Source organism: Sinohyriopsis cumingii, chromosome 2 (genome assembly GCF_028554795.1).
Source record: "Sinohyriopsis cumingii isolate HCF-2022 chromosome 2, ASM2855479v2, whole genome shotgun sequence".
Classification (NCBI taxonomy): domain Eukaryota; kingdom Metazoa; phylum Mollusca; class Bivalvia; order Unionida; family Unionidae; genus Sinohyriopsis; species Sinohyriopsis cumingii.
Window position 1 is genome coordinate 118,972,146 of NC_142962.1, and position 20,263 is coordinate 118,992,408.

The window sequence follows — 20,263 nt, forward strand, 5'->3', positions numbered from 1 at the left end:
CTGTTTTGGGTTGATTTGTTCTAGGTTCATCCATGTGTCTGATATAAAAAGGAAATTTTCAAAATTTAAATATTAATGTTTCATTCATTGATTGAAATATTTGTAAAACAACAGGTTTAATGCTTTTCTATAATCTGTTAAAATATATAGGAAATTTTCTAAGCTGACCATAAACCCTAGTGAACATAAGGAGTTGCCCAGAGTCCAATGAATGTCATTCATTTTTGAACATCATTCATTTTGTAATGCTTACATCAGCAATTACTAAGCATATTTTAAACTTCATCACAAAATCTGCCACACCAATTCTGACCAAACATTACAGATCATCCTTAAAAAAACTTCTTCTCCAAACAACAGAACTGGACCAAATTTTACAGAAAGCATTGTGAATTTAAAAACTTTAAAAGTTTTCAAGTTATGCTGATGGTTATCATTATTAAAAATAGAATACCAGTAGTCTTTAAATAACTTATCAAAAACTTTTTTCAATAGAATTGTCCAAATTTAACATAAAGCATTTTGGCCTGATGGGCTTTAAAATTAAATGCATAATGCTGATCCATCATCAGATATGGCCACCATTGCTATAAATAGAAACCCTAAAATGACTGCTCCAAAACTCCCAACAGGATTCAACCACCTTTCTCAGAAAAGTGCTTTTAATTTTTGTGGAAATTTTGCTGATTGACAATCAAGTATGTCCACCATTATAAAATGCATACAAACTAGTAAATGGCTTTCTATAAAATCATTCAACAGAATTTGAGCAAATTGACAGAAAGGTTCCTCTTTTTAAAGGCTTTCAAGTTTATAGATATGATTCTAGTCCAGATTTGACCAACTCTGAAAGAAAGCATACTGACTTTAAGGCCCTTCGCTATCCTGCAATTCAGTTTTCCATGACTTCTATGGTTTCTTGGTAATCTGGAGAAAATGATGCCCAGTGGACCAAAACAGCCTGGAGATTGAAAACTTTTTACATGTTCAAGGAGACAAATTTGGGGAGCATGGCATAATCTAGGGACATTGTGCCATGACACAGATTAAACACAAATGGTAGACAGAGTAAAGAGATCACAAAAGAGCTGTATGTAGGCATAGAGATCACACGGATTTCCTGTAAACAACCTGCAGAATATATAGAGACCAGAGAAAGACAGAAAAGGCAGAAAGATCAAAGGATGGTGAAGAACAGCAGCAAAGCAACAATTACTCCCTTCTGCAGTTCAGGGTGGTGTGGGATTTACAAACATTCAGAAAGTGTTATGGACTAATTCATACATGTGAAGATTATTGCGAAACAGCATTTATTTTTTGGCGGTTAAGCATTGTTGGAAACAGCTCTGCAATAGTCTTCATTACGAACTGGAAGTACATGAAATATACAATAGTATGGTCCCATTTTACAGTAAACAGAAGCTTTTACAAAACGTAAAATGTTGGGCTCATTTTATGATGTATTTGCCAAAATTGCCTCTTAGCATACTGTTAGATCATTTTTTCCATTTGTGACTATTTGGAACCACTGAACACTGTGAAAGGACATGCCTCATATCTCCTTGGAGAATGTATTTTCATCTGTTCAGGACTGCATATATTTGTCCAGTAAAGGCAAATAATAGTAAATGTTTCTGCATCAAATATGGCCACCTTTTCTTCCTGCATTAAAAAGATTAAAATAAAAGGTATATATTTATCAGTATTATGTATATTACTTTGCATTATTTGTCAGTTAGGTTTTTTAAATAATTTTTTTTTTATTTCATTATATGCTATTATCATGTAACATTGTATGTTGGACTTAACCTTGTCCAAAATATATAAAAATTCTACTTGACCTGAACTATCGATTATTTTATTTTATTCTGTAAATAACTAATATATAACTAAAATATTTGCTGTGTAATCAGCATCATTATTAATAGAAGTAAACAGAGTTTAGTTGAATCTGGGTCTAGGTTATTGGAATTCCTTACAATATACATGGCATACCTGACATAGTCCAGGTTAGATATTATAAATTTCATAATGGACTTTCTACAACAAAAGACTGTTGGTAAAACAGCACAATACAGGCCACCACAGGCACATTAAGACCTTCAGTGTTTGACTTAATTTGGATTTCCACTAAAGTTTATTCAGAGCTTTTATTATTAGGACTTGTGTCTATTTCTAGGACTAATTTAGAATTAAGTTCTTAGTACCATAATTTTTTTTTAAATTAAATTTTTACTTTGTACTTTAGGGAAATTAAGTATTTGTTGAATTTTACAAAGCTTGTTGCTTTTCACTCTTTTTTGTAACTTATTTTAAGAGCATAGGCTCATAACATAAGAACCACTCATGTCACAAGGCAGTGTCCATACAAACATGAACTGAATACTAACAGCCATGGACATGGCAAGTAGAGTCACTGTGAACCTAACTTAAGATTGCTTCATGTCACTTATGCTGTAATTTAGCAAGAGATGTTAGTAAATTCTATTAATACAGGAATACATGTTGTTATTCAACAAGCCTTTGGACAGATCTGGATGCATCAAAGAAACCACGATGAACCGAGAATGTTTCATTAACATGCCAACCTGTCTCTGCAAAAGTTAATACTTCTGCAGACAGTCTGTGTGTTGATATTTTAAAACTTCTTCCACAAAATTTTCAGCGTCCGAATCAATGTTAATGCGACATTTTATGTGTATATTTATCATGACAAATTTCAAATGGCAGCATTTGAAGTTAGACTGTCAGTGTCTGCATGCAGGCAATTAAATGAATTTTACACTTAAACTTAAGCATGCAAAAATGTTTGGCAAACCAAGATTTTTAACTTTTTTTTCTCAGTGGAACAAAATACCAATTCAGATATTTCTTTCTCAGAATAATCATACCAGGCTTGTAGTTAAATACACAATGAGAAAAATATAATATTTCCTGAAATATTTTGTTTTTCTTTGGTGGCAAACAAATGTGTGAACAAAAAAGCAAAGAAAAGAAGCGTGAACAAAAAAGCAAAGAAAAGAAGCATGCTCTTCTCTATATCCTTGTACATGCTTTTATTTTTTAATTTATCAACCTCTTTTAGTCATCACACAACACTGGATTAAAGCAAAGCAAAACATATGATACCATTTTACAAGTTCCTACTTTTTAGTTCATTTCCATTCATTGGTTAATGTCCAAAATTTTCTGTGCAAATTTCTGCATGTATGGGTTTGTTAACGATCATAGATTTCATGTTTAATGTCTGCATTCACAGATTGCTTCTTAGGTCCAGATTTCCACCTGTGGAAATTGTTTCCTAGATAACAAGTTAGGTAACTCCGTGCTTTGAAATTAGTATTCCTTGTAATTTTTTTATCTTCCTGAGATGTCTTAGGTTCTAATGTTTCCAGATGGTAAAATATAAGAAATCAATGATCTGTATTTTATGTTTCAGGATTCAGATGATAGTGTCTGTTTTGTTCCTGCATTTTCTCAAGACTCCAAGTTCCAGAAGAGGCAAGTCAGTAACCTTTGTTACTCCATTCTTACATCTTTCAGGCTACTTTTTAAAGACAATATGTCAGCAGCCCTTTGCTCCGATATTGAAAGGGTTTACTTGCACAGGGCTTTCATCTCTTTGGGTCTGATAGCATCCCCCTCCCAAAAAGAGGGCTGTAGATACTGGACATGATAAATGTAGTGAGCAGGTATTACACACAGATACCATGTAAACTCATGTAGAAGTAGCTTTCAAATTTGTATTTTAGTAGTAAAACACAGTAACATTAATTAGCATGTTTCATTTTTATATTTTTGCCGTTTTAGTGTATTCAGCACTTTAAACTGCTTGACTGACTATCCTATATCTACTCAAAGCACAGCAATATACCGCTCTTGATAGTGTTGGTATGCATTTGTGTGCTAAATTTTTTAAATAAAAGTTATTTCAAGTATAAAGTATGTTTTGGGAACAGAGAAAATAAGAGCTGCTTGTAAAATTTAAATGTTAAACACATTTTTCTCATGAAAGGATCTGGAAGAGCTTCATTCTTGGAATGGTTTATGGTGTAGTGTTAATTGTTGTGTTCTTTCCATTTATATTAATATCTATAGATATGGGTGTGTATAGGACTCTTCATGTCTATCTGCATATCTTTATGTCCCTCACACGATCTTGTGAACACAGCTAGTTACAGGTTTTGGTGGATTGCCGTGAAACTTTGTCTATTGTGTGGTCATCACCTCAAAATGTACATACAAAATCAAATCACAATGTTCGTGCATTTTTATAAGAGTTATTGACTTTTTCTACTTACAGCTGAATACAGCTTGGAACAAAATCTTGTGGACATAACTAGTCTTATCTTTTTATTGGTCACCATCAAACTTGGTAAACATTATGGTCATCTTCTGTTGATGTGCATGTCAACAAATCACTTTGCTCATTTAATTTTGATCTCTGCTCATAGACAAGAGGAGCTTATGGCAAGGCTTGTTGTCATTATCTGTCACCCGTCCATCTGGTAACACAAGTTTGATGTTGCTGCTGATCCTGAATTACTTAGAAGATTACTATGTAACTTTACATCCACTCACATCCCAAGGTCTCGTTGGTCACTAAAAGAAAACAGTACTGCTAGAACATTCATTATGGTGGCCATCTTGAAAATCTTTCTATTGAAGATGGAGTTTCGACTGAAAGATTTCTTATCATGTCTAGTTGGTCCTTAATGAAAATGCTGCCAATTTGACATCCAGCAGCCATATTGAAAATTTTGTTATTACTTTTTGTCCTGAAAGGAAAGCAATATTGATTCGAGTTTTTATTAAAAGACATAATATCATTTCTAGCTGGTCCGAATAGAAATGGGTTTGCTAAAACGTCCAATATGGCTGGTACACAGCCAATGTGAAATTCTAGTTATTTTTACTCTTCTTAAATAGAGTATCATATCAACATGAAGTTTAATTGTCTTATGGTGTCTAGTTGGTCCTCAATAACTACAGTGCTGATCTGACAGCCAATATGGCAAACATGACAGCCATCTTGAAATTATTTTATTGCTACTCGTTATGAATAGGAAGCCATCAGTATGACTTCTTATGATGTCTAGTTCATCATCTTGAAAATTTTATCGCATCTCCTCCTGAATGGATGTTCATGTGAGCATAGGGTTCTAACTAAAAGGCTTCTCATGATGCCTAGTTTGATTCTAAATGAAATTGATAAGACATCCAATATTCTGAGATGCCACCAGTCCATGGGATCATAGGTTTCTTGAAAAGTTACTGAGATTTGTTCAACTTTTAAAATCCAAATGGGGAAAGATTACACAAATTGCTGAATATACCATAGGAAGTGATGATACAGAAATAACAAGCACTTTGTCATTTAGGCATTTATTGTCCAAGAATAGAGTCATTAAATGCTTATTTGAATCAGGTGTTCATATACTTATAATAATGCCATCACTCATCAGCCACCATTTGACATTGAATTTACCCATTCCCACCCATTTCGGAGGTAGGTAGGTGGGGCAGGGGCCACAAAATTCTAGCAGTATTTTTTAATATGGCCATCTTAACAGCACTTTTGAAATTCTTCTTATTGATACTTCTTAACAGAAAATCATGTCAGTATGTGTTTTTACCAGAAGACTTCTTGTGGTGTCTTCTATGTCTTAAATGAATGTTCTGATCTGGCATCCAATATGGCCACGACAGTGGGTAATGCTCTGATCTGGCATCCAATATGGCCACGACAGTGGGTAATGCTCTGATCTGGCATCCAATACGGCCACCACAGTGGGTAATGCTCTGAAATGGCATCCAATATGGCCACCACAGTGGGTAATGCTCTGAAATGGCATCCAATATGGTCACCACAGTGGGTAATGCTCTGAAATGGATCAGATTTTCTGACATATAGAGGGTTATATCAGACCCAGCACTGGTTGTTAGCAGAGTAACTCAAGGGAGTGTTTTTAGGTTCCATCCTCATCCTGGTGTTCATCAATTATCTACCATCAAACATCAAATCCTGCACAAGGCTAATTTAAGATGAATGTGTTATGTATATTTAATTTGTATTAATTGTTGGCTTTTTTAATGATATATGTTTCATACATTTGTATTTTGTACTTGACCTTGTCCAAAATCAAGTTCAGTGTGTGCCTGAATAGGGCCATTTATTTTGTAAACAACATAATACATAGCTAACATTTCTCTGTGAGAATAGATTAAACATTTGGATAATTTGCAATAGAAGTAAACATTTTAATCTTAAACTGAGTCTAAGATATTGGTATACCCCATCGGAAAACATGTTGTACCTGATGTTTGTGGTGTTTTTTTATTATAATTTTAGTCATAGACCCTGTCTTGTTGACAACTTTTAATGTTCTAGAAATGAACTTTTGACCCTCATTCTGGTTCATTTTTTGTGTCTTAGCTTTTATATATAATGTTGTTAACTTGAAAATTTACTCATTCTTGCCTTGAGGCACTGAGTGGCCTAGTGGTCTAAAGCGCTGAACATTACGAATCACTGCCATCTCACCTCTGTCTGCATGGGTTCGAGTCTTGGATTTAAGCAATGTGGGAATGTGAGAAAGCTTGCCAGTAGCTTCTCATGGGTTGTTGGTTCTTTTAGGGATTCTCCCAGGTTCTTCCTGGCTGCCATGTGTAGCCTAACTTGTGCTGAAAAATGGTTTCAAACCCTACAACAATGACAACAACATTCTTGCATTAGCATCATAAGCCGAATCAGTCTTATTGTTGTGTTTAGTGTTTTGTTATTATTTATTCAAATTCTTATTCACTGTAATTACTAAGTGCTCAATAATATTATTGGACTTGAAATTTGAAATTATATTGAATTCAGACAAGGACATATATGGATTTTTTAATTGCGATACATCAAAGATGGTTAGCACATCACTACACTACAGGCCACTGGCACATTAGCGTATTTGAGACTACAGGCAAATCAGCACGTTCAGTATATGGAACTTCTTTGGAATACCACTGGAATTCAGTTGGAACATTATACATTTCAACTTGTACTTGAAACTTTCAGGAATGTTGTGGACTTAATTTGCATTGCTGTAAGTTTATTCTAAATTTTCACTCTTTATTCTTGGGAAACCAATTATTTGTTGAATTTTACAAAAATGTTGGTTTTCTCTCTCTTCTGTTACTTAGTTAAGACCATATAGAAGTAACAGTTGTATAGTTTGCTGGAATATCAACAGTGCCAATGGTTGCAGAATCCTACAGGAAGACCTGAACCAACTGACTCTCTAGTAAAGAACAAGGGCTGTTCCTTCCTCGCATATAGTTGTATCATCCTTAGGTAAGAAACCTCCAGTCATGTCCAACTACAAGGGGTACAAGTAGCCACAGAGTATGTAGTCTAATAAATCAACCCCCAGATCTGTGTTGATACTGATGGACAATATGTGGGTATGATGTTACCCATTCATTAAAATGTGCAAATTTGCTACATGCAGATCTTTCTGAAACAAACCTGCATACACTTTAGACACATACCGATAATTGGTAACATCCATATCTAGTGTGAAATTCAAAATGACTACAGGACAGTTGGTTGTGCTCTTCCACATGACTTTACAAGTCACCAGACAAGATTTGCTCTGGAAACATAATGTACATGTCACCAGAAGAACCCGTCAACTGATGGTAGCCCCCACAGCCATGAGAAATATCGGTAAGTGTATAAAACATACAGTGATGTGTTCAGCCAAAATTTTCTGCAAAGTTTTGTTGCTTTTAATGAATAGGTGATATCAGTTTCTAAACCATAAATCAGTATAGTCACATTTGAGGGGCTGATTAATCAGCTTACAGAGTATGCAACAAAGTATTTTGGGGTGGAATTCTCTAAAGACCTGTCTTGGAAATGTCACATAAATAAGTTTGTGAAAAAAGGGAACAGCATCATTGGTTTTCTGCACTGCAACTTCCAAATCAGCAGCTAGGAAGTCAAAAGCGCAGCATTTTTCTTGCTTGTGTGACCTGCTCTTGAGTACTGCTCAACCATGTGGACCTACCTAACAAAGACCTGATAAACAATATAGAGATGGTTCAGAGGAGGGCTGCTAGACACACTACAAACAAATAAAGAAATATTAGCAATTTTTAGTGCCATGCTGGATCATCTGCAGTGGGAATTGCAAGAGCTGAGGCCAACTAAGGCCTAGCTGAGAAGGTTATTCAAGATAGTGTAGCAGGACATACTAGCAGACAAACTGTTCATAGCATCTAGCCTAAAACCAGGGCAAATCACACCAAGAAGTTTATACAGAAGTTAGCATCAACAGACTCTTTCAAATTCAGCTTCTTTCAACAGACAATAGGGATATGGAACAGAGTACCAGCAACAGTTGCAGAAGCTCTGACTTGGAATCTCACCACCAGGAACTTTTCATTATTACATTTTAATACAGTTAGACCTACAAGTAAGACATAGGGATTTGCAGGGCTGTGCCAGTTGAGGTTCATGTAACTATTTGCATGATGATGGTCTGAGTATGAATGACGTAAATGTAGACTGACACTCTTTCACTTATTTTTACCTTTCCTATTATTGCCATTATTCTTCCACCTGTCATACCACTACCTTATTTCCTATATTCTTGACCGAGCACAACCCACTGTTTAATAGTCAAGAGTGACTGCATCAGTGTTGATATACATAGATAGATGCAGTTTGACTTACTTGTGGACACAGTATCCAAATTTTTAAATGTCATGTAATGTCAGTTTGCAATCAACACCTGATTTATCCATCATTTTCAAATAAAATTGTGATACAAGTTAAAATTGCTACTTAAAAAAGTGTATTTAATCACTAATTTGCTTCTTAAAAAAATGTATACTGTTTGTCGTAGAATATTACAGGTATACAATACTGTCTGTCATAGAATATTGCAGGTATACAGTACTGTTTGTCATAGAATATTACACTGGACAACAAATTTTTACAAAAGTCATGTTACTGAAATAAAATTAGTCAATTCTTATCAATTTTTATGTGCTGAACACGAATATGACAGTCAAATTGCAAAATTGGCTCAAGTTTTTTTGTAATCTGCAAGAAATTAATGTTTACATAACGAAATGCATTCCAATAGTAAAAGGTCAACTGTAATAGCCTACCTATAAAAAATCAAGTCATTGACTACATCTTAGATTTCTTCGCCTGTCTCTTGTACAGCTGTTCGGGAGCATCTCTGAGGAGTGTCCAGCAGTAGTCAGCCAGCATTGTAGTGGACCATTTTCCCTGGTATCTTTGTTCCATTGTTGCGATATCTTGATGAAAACGTTCGCCGTGTTCATCACTAACAATACCACAGTTGCTAGGAAAGAAATCCAAATGGGAATGAAGGAAGTGAATCTTTAGAGACATATTGCAGCCAAGTTTCTTATACTTCATCAACATGTCTTCTACTAGTTCCTTATAGTTTTCTGCCCTAACATTTCCGAGGAAGTTTGTAGAAACTAGGCGAAAAGCATTCCATGCTTGTTTCGCGTCACCTTCCAGCAAGTTGTTGAACCGGTCATCTTTGAAAAGCTCTCGAATCTGAGGACCCACAAAAACTCCCTCTTTAATCTTTGCTTCGCTGAGTCGAGGGAATTTTTCATGCAGGTATCGGAATGCTGGCAAAGTCCGGTCAATGGCTTTCACGAAGTTCTTCATCAAACCTAGTTTGATGTGAAGGGGTGGTAGCAAGATTTTCTGAGCCTCAACCAGAGCTGGGTGTTGGATATTCTTCTCTCCAATGGCTACATTCTGCCTGTGAGTCCATTCCTTCCTCATGTAGTGCATTTCCCTTGCTCGGCTATCCCACTCGCATAAGAAACACATGTATTTTGTATATCCTTGCTGCAGTCCCATTAAAAGGGCAACTACCTTCAAATCACCACAGAGGTGCCAGCTGTACTTGTTATACTCAATGGAATTCAGTAGCTGCCTTAAGTTATCGTATGTCTCTTTCATGTGGACAGCATACGCTACTGGAATAGATGGAAGAATGTTTCCATTGTGCAAAAGCACAGCCTTGAGACTCAGTTTCGAAGAGTCCACAAATAGTCTCCATTCTTGTGGGTCATGAGTGATTTTTAAAGCATTCATGAGGCCCTCAATATCGGAACAGAATATCAGATTACTTTCCTTTCTGAAGAAAGGCTCCAATTGCTGGTGGCGCTTTCGATATGCAGTAATTGTGACATCTTCTTCTAGAAGATTCCATTGTTGGAGTCTTGATCCTAGCAATTCTGCCTTGTTCTTTGATAAGTCCAAATCACGAATCGGGTCATTTAGTTCTTCCTGTGTTATTCTGTGTGGGGTTGATGATGCACCACAGTGAAAATCTGGATCACTGCATGCTGATGGACCAGGAGAAGAACAGGTCGACTCACCTTTGTCTTCGTCAGATGAATCAAGAGAATATTCTGCTGGAGGTTCTGGAATAGGAAGTCCCTCACCATGTGGAACTGGTCTCAATGCAGACGGAATGTTTGGGTAGACTATTCTCGACTTCTTTCGCTTCGTTATTCTGCCGGAAAGAGGAGGAACCAAGCAGAAGTAACAGTCATTTAGGTGGTTGCTTGGCTCTCTCCACACCATTGGGACTGCAAACGGCATTGATGACCTTTTGCAATTCAACCACTGTGAAAGCTGTGTTGTACATGTAGCACAGCATATATGCGGAGCCCAAGGCTTGTCTTGGTCACCAACCTTGCATCCGAAGTAAAGATGATATGCCTTCTTCACTTGAGAATTGATACTTTTCTTCTGGTTGGCAAATGTCACTTCCCCACAAATATAGCAAAAATTGTCCGCGGTATTAACACACTTTCGAGGCATTACTGTTCTTTATTGTACGTAAATGGATAAAATAATAAGTTTTATGTAACAGTAGCTTGAACTGTCTCGCACAACGTCTAAAATATTTTAAATGCTGAACCTATCTGATTGGGCTTTATATAGTACACTGCTTACGTCAGCTTCAGCAGCCGCCTGGCATTAGTATAATAGGCCTACACATGTATAGTACACTGCTGACGTCAACTTACTTCAGCAGCCGCATGGCATTAGTATTGCATTGCATCAGAAAATGATGCAATCAACTGTGGATGATGTGAGCATGATGGTATTATGCAATGTTACATCATTATTCCGGATGTTGCTGCAGTCCTACTGGAGAAATTTACACAGTGAAACATAGAAAATGAGGTATATGAATATCTTCAAAACGAGAGCCAATACAAATTTTTCACGGTTATATTCGTGTTCGGCACACCAAAATACTACAGATTAGGGCCTTTTCAAGTCAGTAATGATTTCACTGTTGACCAGTGTTACAGGTATACAATACTGTTTGTAATAGAATATTACAGGTATACAGTACTGTTTGTCATAGACTAATACAGGTATACAATACTGTTTGTCATAGAATATTACAAGTATACAAAACTGTTTGTCATAGAATATTGCAGGTATACAGTACTGTTTGTCATAGAATATTACAAGTATACAATACTGTTTGTAATAGAATATTGCAGGTATACAATACTGTTTGTCATAGAATAATACAAGTATACAATACTGTTTGCCATAGAATATAACAGGTATACAGTACTGTTTGTCATAGAATATTACAGGTATACAATACTGTTTGTCATAGAATATTACAAGTATACAATACTGTTTGTAATAGAATATAACAGGTATACAGTACTGTTTGTCATAGAATATTACAGGTATACAATATTGTATGGGTGACACATAGCAACAGGCCAGGTACAGTCACTGACAGTTTCCTTGATTTATGTAGAAAATTAATTATTATAGTCAATATTTGAAGTCTAGTTTTTCTGGTTGGAGTTAGTCTTTAGGCATTTATTGATGGCACCTCACTGATAGCATAAATGCACACTAGAAGGCATACACTACACACTAGAAGGCATACTACACACTAGAGGGTGTACAATTGACACATTTTAAGATCTGTACATACTGATGTCTAGGGAGAGACAGGAAGGGCAGGAGAGTAAAAGAGAAAAAGCAAAAAAGAAGAACAATGAAATGTTTTGAAATATGGGTTTCAGTAACACACATAAGGGCAGATATACTTCCTAGATGGAGAAAGAAATTAGTTCCATAAGTGATATTGCCATTGTGGCAATAAAAGTGGTAATGCCTCTGTGATGATATCAATTTTCTGCCACTGACATATTTTTCAAAATAACTATGAAATATATAATAAATAATTATAGAAAGAAAGTCAAACATTTCTAGCAACAGTGCCAATGCCAGGTTTTTAACACATTAACCTCTAGCAACGACTTTACGGGGCAGGAGGTAGTAGCCTACTACCGAGCTCTGTAGCATCATGGTCATGCATAATACACTAAAGTGGGTGGTATTATAGAAAGGTAGACAGATGTAGCTCTACAATGATACCAAATAATCTGGAATATCTAGTTGCACTACAAAATGCAGATAGAAAAACCTCATTTTTTGGACTCGACTTTTTTTTACCCAAAATTCACCCGTGGTCGGAATCCGATTTTGTGTCCGGATTTTAGACTTTTTGGTCTCAGATCTAAGGCAGACTGGTATGAACTGCAAACAGACAGATGAGCCTTTGCAAAAAGTAGGACAAGATGGGCATTTGGAATAAAGAGTGGTCTCCATACAAAAATAATGGCTCCGTTTAGCAAACAAAAAGAAGAAAAAAAAGAAAAAGAAGTCCAACTTTTACCATTCTGCTTATGCGCGAATCAAATAGCCAATGAAAATTGATGTTTCTAACACCACTAGGCAGTATATTATTGAAAGATGACCAGGGATTTGGTGTTTTCGAGTCTATTCAGAAATAGCTTTCAAAATGTGTTTCCTACTCGATTTTCAGGTTAATGTGTTAAGATGTGGAATATTTTTGTAAATGAAACGTCTGCTACATAAAATTTACTAAGATAAAGAGGTTTTTTAAAAATAACTTGTACAAAGTTGGATTATCACATTTTACAAAAGCTTTTACACCCCTCTATGCCTTCCTCTAATTTACAATGAAACTGTACTGAAACTGGCTCAAGTACAAAATTCATGCTTGAAATCCGTTTATGATACATCAGAATGGCCAAATTCCACATCCTGTGCTTAACCACACTCCCTTCTACCATCTCTTTTGACTGACCCAGAATAACCTCACACACAAACATGTATGGATGATACTTTAATGGAGCCATATGATCCTGCAGCCCATCTAGCTGGTTATGGGGGTCTTTTCATTCATTATACTGATACCTGGTATATTGTGGTATAGTACCATCTGTACCCTCATAGATTACATACATGCAATATTGTTGTTGTTATAGTTTCTTTTGCATATAATTCTCTACTGATGATGTATTCCTTACTGGACTTTACCTCAGTCACCCTTTGGCCTCATGCCATGGTACACCTTGTTTTTAAAAAACGATAATTCTCCTGTACATTACTTGTTAGCAAACTGTTGAATAAATAATCCTAAATAACTTGTATTAGTTTTTATTCAGATATCTGAATGAAGTCTGTTGCTTTTTAACAATTAAGATCAAATAACACAATAAATTTAATATTTCCATCATTGTACTTAACTCTACCACTCTCCAGGAGATTGATTTGCACTCAGGGAGACTCCTGTTTGATCAGGAAGTTATGTAAAGGCAGAAAGTATAGATATTTTACTCTTTATATTTGAGGTTTACAGTCAATTCCATACAAGTAGTTTCTGCTAGATCACTTGAAACTTGGTGCCCATAGCAAGACATGATTACAAGGTTCCTGTGCAGGTCTGGAATTCTGGAAAAGGTCTCAAATTTTAAAATTGATTTTCCTGTTCTTGAAAATGTCTTGAAAAATTGAAAAAAAATGACTAAGTAATCCTGAAAAAGTCTCAGATTTTCATTATTAGAAGTTTTATTCTACAGTTTTGGAGTTCTTTGGGAGGTATGAAAATATTTATACATTGGGTATGGAAAAGGTCTGGAAACTATTTTTTCTCAATTTGTATCCTGAAAACTGTGACTAGTTACAAGTACAATATTGCAAAAAAATGTTGTAGGCAGCTCTGAATATTTCGAAACTGACAAACTTGTAACCTGTTCTTGTTTTCTTGAATGCAAACATCATTATTTGGGTCCTTCCAAAACGAAGAGAATTTGTATTGCTACAGAACATATTCTTATGAATTTATGAATTGCTTTTCTTTTAAACATGAACTGTTTGAACTTAATCTGTTGGCTTAATATTTCTGTAACACAGTTTGTGACATTTATATTAGCCTACAGGAAATGTGGTCACCACTGTTTCATAAATAGACTTTTCATGTTACCCAGGGGAATGTGGTTGCAGCATCAATATCCATTCATTTACTTGCTGGTGATAGCTCTAACACTGTAAAATGATTCTGACTGAATTGAAAGTGCCCAGAGTTGAAGGTTGAATTCAAATGGGAGAAGAAGTTCCAGTCAAAAACAGTTAAATCCTTGTACACATGCCATGTGGCAAGTTGTCCAGTTTCACTTATCTTCAATAATGCTGAATCCATCAGTATGGACTTTTGCAGGTAAATATTATTTTATTCAGTTAATACTCAACATATTGCAGTAAAAGGATAACAGAAAAGATAAAATTATACACGGGAGTAGAACATTTGAAAATTTACTCTGGTACAAATTTATAAAAAATAAAAATAAATAAAGTTACTTTAAAACATGTCAAACTTTCCAGCACAGTCCAGTCCAGCCATTGTGACATCATGAAGATGATTATGTGCATGCAGTTCTTAGATAAACCACATAGTTAATTATAGTCTTCATGAGGAATATAAAAATGTTGCATTTTTATTCAGCTTCAGAAGTCAGACTTTTCCAGTGCAGTATTGTTTGGTCAACCTTTACCATTATCATCATGGTCACCCTTTGCTAGAATAATAATCACCTTTGCCAGATATATTTAGATCAACTGTGTCAGCATATTCAAGGTCAAACTATGCTGCATATGAAGGCCTTCCTTTGCCAGGCATTATCAAGGTGACATTTTACCAGCTCAGTGATTGGTGTGCATGACTTACAACCAGAAGGGTGCTAGTTTGAACCTACCATCATATCAGCCAGTGTTGGCTACTGTTTTGTCCTTGGGTAAGACACTTTATTCCAATTGCCTCAGTACTGTGCCATAAAACACAAAAACCAATAAATCATTCTTTCTCAAGATAATCAAGGTGAAATTTACTTCATTATTTACCATTTTGCCATGGCAGATTTAAGCTTTTTTAGGGTAGTTACAGTACAAATTAATATCATAGTACTTGGTTGTAAATTAGTCTGTGTGTACCAGAACCTTCCCTAGGTCAGGCTTTTTGCATGGTCTACTGGTATAAATTTATCATCTTGCTTTATTTATGCCTCCGTTTCTGTTTTAAGTTACAATAAATTACATAGGTGTAAATTATAGGTACAGAAAGGTCAAAGACCAAAGTGGGATACAAGAAACCAAGTACTACTACATTTTGATAAAGGGGAAATCTGGCCATCAAACTCAATATCACTGTATTATTCCTTGTTAAATTCTAACCTCTCATACCAATTATCAGTTTGGGCAAGTTAAATAATCAAGACATTTGCCAAAAGTTAATTGTTGCAGGGTTGCATGATGTTGGCTTCAGCCATGAACAATGAGAAGGATTGAATTAACTCCCTTCTTCTTATGACATTGCAGTGTCACATCCTGATGATGATTCTAATGGGGATAATCAAGTTTTTTTCTTCAAGTCTACATTACTCAGAATGCCTATATATTTTTATATTACCTTATTTTTGCACACTATTAAATTGGAAATTAATTAAATACATGTGCATTAGAAGTCAACATTTTTAAAAGTGGTGAATCAATAAATCTTCATGCATAAAAGCACATACAGAATCTATGCAAGATTCACTTTTCTCAATCAAAATCCAGTAAATGTAGGTAACTAATTTAAAAAAGCTAATTTCATTGGTAGATGAAAAATAGACCAATGCTCTTAAAAATGTTTTTGGAATTGAACGACATTCTAAGACATTTAATTGCATCTTCACAAACTCAATCAGCAGATTGATCAAGGAGAGAATGTGTCATTTGACATGGTTACTCAATATACACATTGATAAGTTGCACTTTTTATTATTTGCCAAGAACTGTATGTGACTTTCTATTATGACAACACCAAAATTATTAATTTTCTTTACACAAACAGCAACATTTCCAAAAACTTTGTGTGAGTGGTCTTTCTTGAGATAACTGTATACTATCACTAATATACAACCATATTTTTATATATAAACGTATTCATAATAAATTGTGTCATCTCCAGGTTTTAGTGTATTTATCATTACTGTAAATTGTTAGACATTTGGAAATATGATTTGCAAATATTATACCATGCCAAAAACATCTTATTTTTTATTGCAGTCAAATAGTTTACTCATCATACATATGGATTTAAATCCCTAATCTTGTTGTTTATATCAGGATTAAATACTGTAATCTAGTCTTTGTGCAAAAGCAAGTTGAAATATTTTATTATTTCTGAGGTGTTGTTCTTACACAGGTGTAAACACTCAGTGTACATATTGCTATAGATGTTGAGCTGAAAAGTCATGCCCTTATTCTTGGACAGAATGGGGTCCAGTTTTCCACCCGTATCCAACAACTATGTGCTTGGGTTTTGTTTCATTGTTGTAAAGTGTTTCTGTAATGGCAATTACCTGAGTAATAAGCATGAATGATATGTGGATTTAATATGCAGGTAGTGAGCTTTGTAACTTGGACTTGTAATATTAGCATGCAGGTAGTGAGCTTTGTAACATGGACTTGTAATATTAGCATGCAGGTAGTGAGCTTAGCAGCATGGACTTGTAATATTAGCATGCATGTAGTGAGCTTAGTAGCATGGACTTGTAATATTAGTATGCATGTAGTAAGCTTAGCAGCATGGACTTGTAATATTAGTATGCATGTAGTAAGCTTAGCAGCATGGACTTGTAATATTAGTATGCATGTAGTGAGCTTTGTAACATGTACTCGTAATATTAGCATGCAGGTAGTGAGCTTAGTAGCATGGACTTGTAATATTAGCATGCAGGTAGTGAGCTTTGTTACATGTACTCATAATATTAGCATGCAGGTAGTGAGTTTAGTAGCATGGACTTGTAATATTAGTATGCATGTAGTGAGCTTAGCAACATGGACTTGTGATATTAGTATGCATGTAGTGAGCTTTGTAACATGGACTTGTAATATTAGCATGCAGGTAGTGAGCTTAGTAGCATGGACTTGTAATATTAGTATGCATGTAGTGAGCTTGTAACATGGACTTGTAATATTAGTATGCATGTAGTGAGCTTTGTAACATGGACTTGTAATATTAGAATGCAGGTAGTGAGCTTAGTAGCATGGACTTGTAATATTAGTATGCATGTAGTGAGCTTGTAACATGGACTTGTAATATTAGCATGCAGGTAGTGAGCTTAGTAGCATGGACTTGTAATATTAGTATGCATGTAGTGAGCTTGTAACATGGACTTGTAATATCAGCATGCATGTAGTGAGTTTTGTAACATGGACTTGTAATATTAGCATGCAGGTAGTGAGCTTAGTAGCATGGACTTGTAATATTAGTATGCATGTAGTGAGCTTAGCAGCATGGACTTGTAATATTAGCATGCAGGTAGTGAGCTTTGTAACATGGACTTGTAATATTAGCATGCAAACTGAGTTTAGTAACATGGACTTAAAATAATAGCATGCAGTTAGTGAGCTTTGTGACTTAGGCTTGTAACATTAGTATGCCAGCAATTTTGTACTTTTGACTTTTAGGAATTATTCAAGTAGTGAGCTTAGTAATTTGGACTTGTAATATTAGCATGCAGGTTGTGAGCTTTGTAACTTGGATTTATAATATTAGAATGCAAACTATGGGCTTAGTAACATGGACTTGTAATATTAGTATGCAAGTAGGGATCTTTGTCACTTGGACTTGTAATATTAGAATGCAAACTGTGAGCTTAGTAACATCGACTTGTAATATTAGTATGCATGTAGTGAGCTTAGTAACATGGACTTGTAATATTAGCATGCAGGTAGTGGACTTTGTAACTTGGATTTGTAATATTAGCATGCAGGTTGTGAGGTTAGTAACTTGCACTTGCAATAATAGTACACAAGTGAGATCCCTCTCTTTGATACACAGACACATTTTGATTAGGTTACATTACAGCTCTAACACAGCTGTGCTACATGTGCTGGTTACATGTCACAAAATGCAGTGCTCTCTGCAAGAAATTGGCTAACCTCCTTTGTTGGAAAAATGGGAGAATTTTAAGACAGAATTCTCCAGATTTGGTGGGTGGACCCAAATATGCTTAAATTTTTCAAATGTAAAAAAGTGAAGTAACTCTATTAATTCAGTACATATTTTACCTTTGTCTGGGTTTTCTTTCTAAAGCTGTGATGGTGTAGGGTAAGTATGAAGGCCAGCAGATGTATTTATAAAGTTGTAAAATGCATTATTGACAGTGTTTCATGCCAGCAGTATTGTTATTCAGGGTGCCAGGTTAATATAAAGTGTTTCTAAACAAATCAAGTTCACCAGATTTATGATCAGAGTTTAATGCTTTTTTTATTCATAAAGAATGCACTTTCAGACATTGTATGTAGTTTTATAGTTTCTTCTGATATCAGACATAAATACCGTATTTAGATTTTGGCATTGCTAAACCAAATCTTCCTGTATTCCCTTGAGTTTTAGACTTTCTACAAAGGACACCATAGGAACTGCACAATATTGTCATTAGTGGACAAGTGTCCTTTATATGGAGACTAACCGCCACCCCACCCTCCAAAAATTATATATAAATTATTTCCTTTATATACATGCACACTTAATATGTAGGTCTCTGCCAGTTTTACAGTATTTACCTGTAAATCACAACACAGCTGATTTTTTTGGTCTCTGTAGTCAGGTTTCATTTCTGCATATCCACTGATATGTTGCATCACACAGCCACATAATAAATCGGAACATTATTTTTTATTTTGGCAATGATTATAAATACTACATTCCTTTGCATCATGCCAGAATAAGTTCTTATTCTTTCTTTATTATGGCTAATAGCTCACAGGACCATAGGCAGTGTGTGCTGATGGTATGGACTTGCGTCCATTATATTTCAGATAGCAATGAACATGTAGTACATTTCGGCATCTTCTCTCAGAATGCCAAGTAAATTTAAATAAAAATGTTTAAGATGGTTCCTTGTGATTGGTTTGGTATAAAAAAAATGTGGGTTCCTGTTTTGGGTTGATGCTGTTTCACATCCATCCATCTGTCATTCTGCCTGGTGTCCATGTTCTGCTTAGGGTATTCATTTGGGGATACTTCATCTTTCAGTTAAATTAGGTCACTATGTCCAATCATCCTTGGTACATTTGTGTTGGTTAACCTTTGTATGTAGCTCATTTTCCACAGCACTACTGGCCATGGTGGCTTCACATAAATTGGTATGTAATTATGTCATAAGAAGAACAACAGACATCACTGAAAACTAGATCATGTTGACCTATATTTCATGCTCTGGTGATTTGTGCTTATGTTAGTGTTGAGCTCAGTTCGTCATGGTTATGGTTTGTGTTTAACTAATTTCTCAGCCACTTTTACTGTCAAAACTTTATTGAGAAACAACCCCTTCTGCTGACAGAAAGTGGTCTCTCAAAACAGGTGAACAGGCCTTTGGAGATTGGTCAGTTTTCATGATTAGAATTCAACTTGGTTTAAAAAATTAAAATGCCCACTATTAATGTACACATATTATATTCTTAATTCATTGTTCATGTTAAAATATTGCATTCATGTCAGAAATATGTCATTTAACTCAGAAATATGTTATAGAAAAACTAAGAAAGAGCTAATATAGTTTATTAACATAACATTTATGTGATCATTTCTAATAATGACTGATGCTTCTGATGAGTCTGGGGGTAAATACGGAATATACATGTATCTGCCATCTTAAAACATTTTGACTTACATAAATCTTGTTAATGAGATACATGTATTTTTTTAGTGAAGACTCAAAAATGGTGAAATTATTTGTCTTAAGCCCATAAATTAGAATTTGTAAATGACTAAATTGAAGGATATTTAAGTTAATTGAATTTTTATTT

General features: G+C 35.1%; 1 long non-coding RNA gene across 5 annotated transcripts in view; it reads left to right on the plus strand.

Annotated features, from left to right (window-relative positions):
- LOC149805688 (uncharacterized) overlaps window positions 1-20,263 on the plus strand; it is a 234,785-nt gene that overhangs the window by 60,555 nt on the left and 153,967 nt on the right. For 3 of the 5 annotated variants that reach the window (XR_016419768.1, XR_016419767.1, XR_016419769.1), the window contains exon 3: window positions 3,440-3,501. This is a non-coding gene — a long non-coding RNA (uncharacterized LOC149805688). Of the gene's footprint in view, window positions 1-3,439; window positions 3,506-20,263 lie in introns of all 5 variants that reach the window. The other 2 variants (XR_016419770.1, XR_016419771.1) reach the window with 1 other exon arrangement.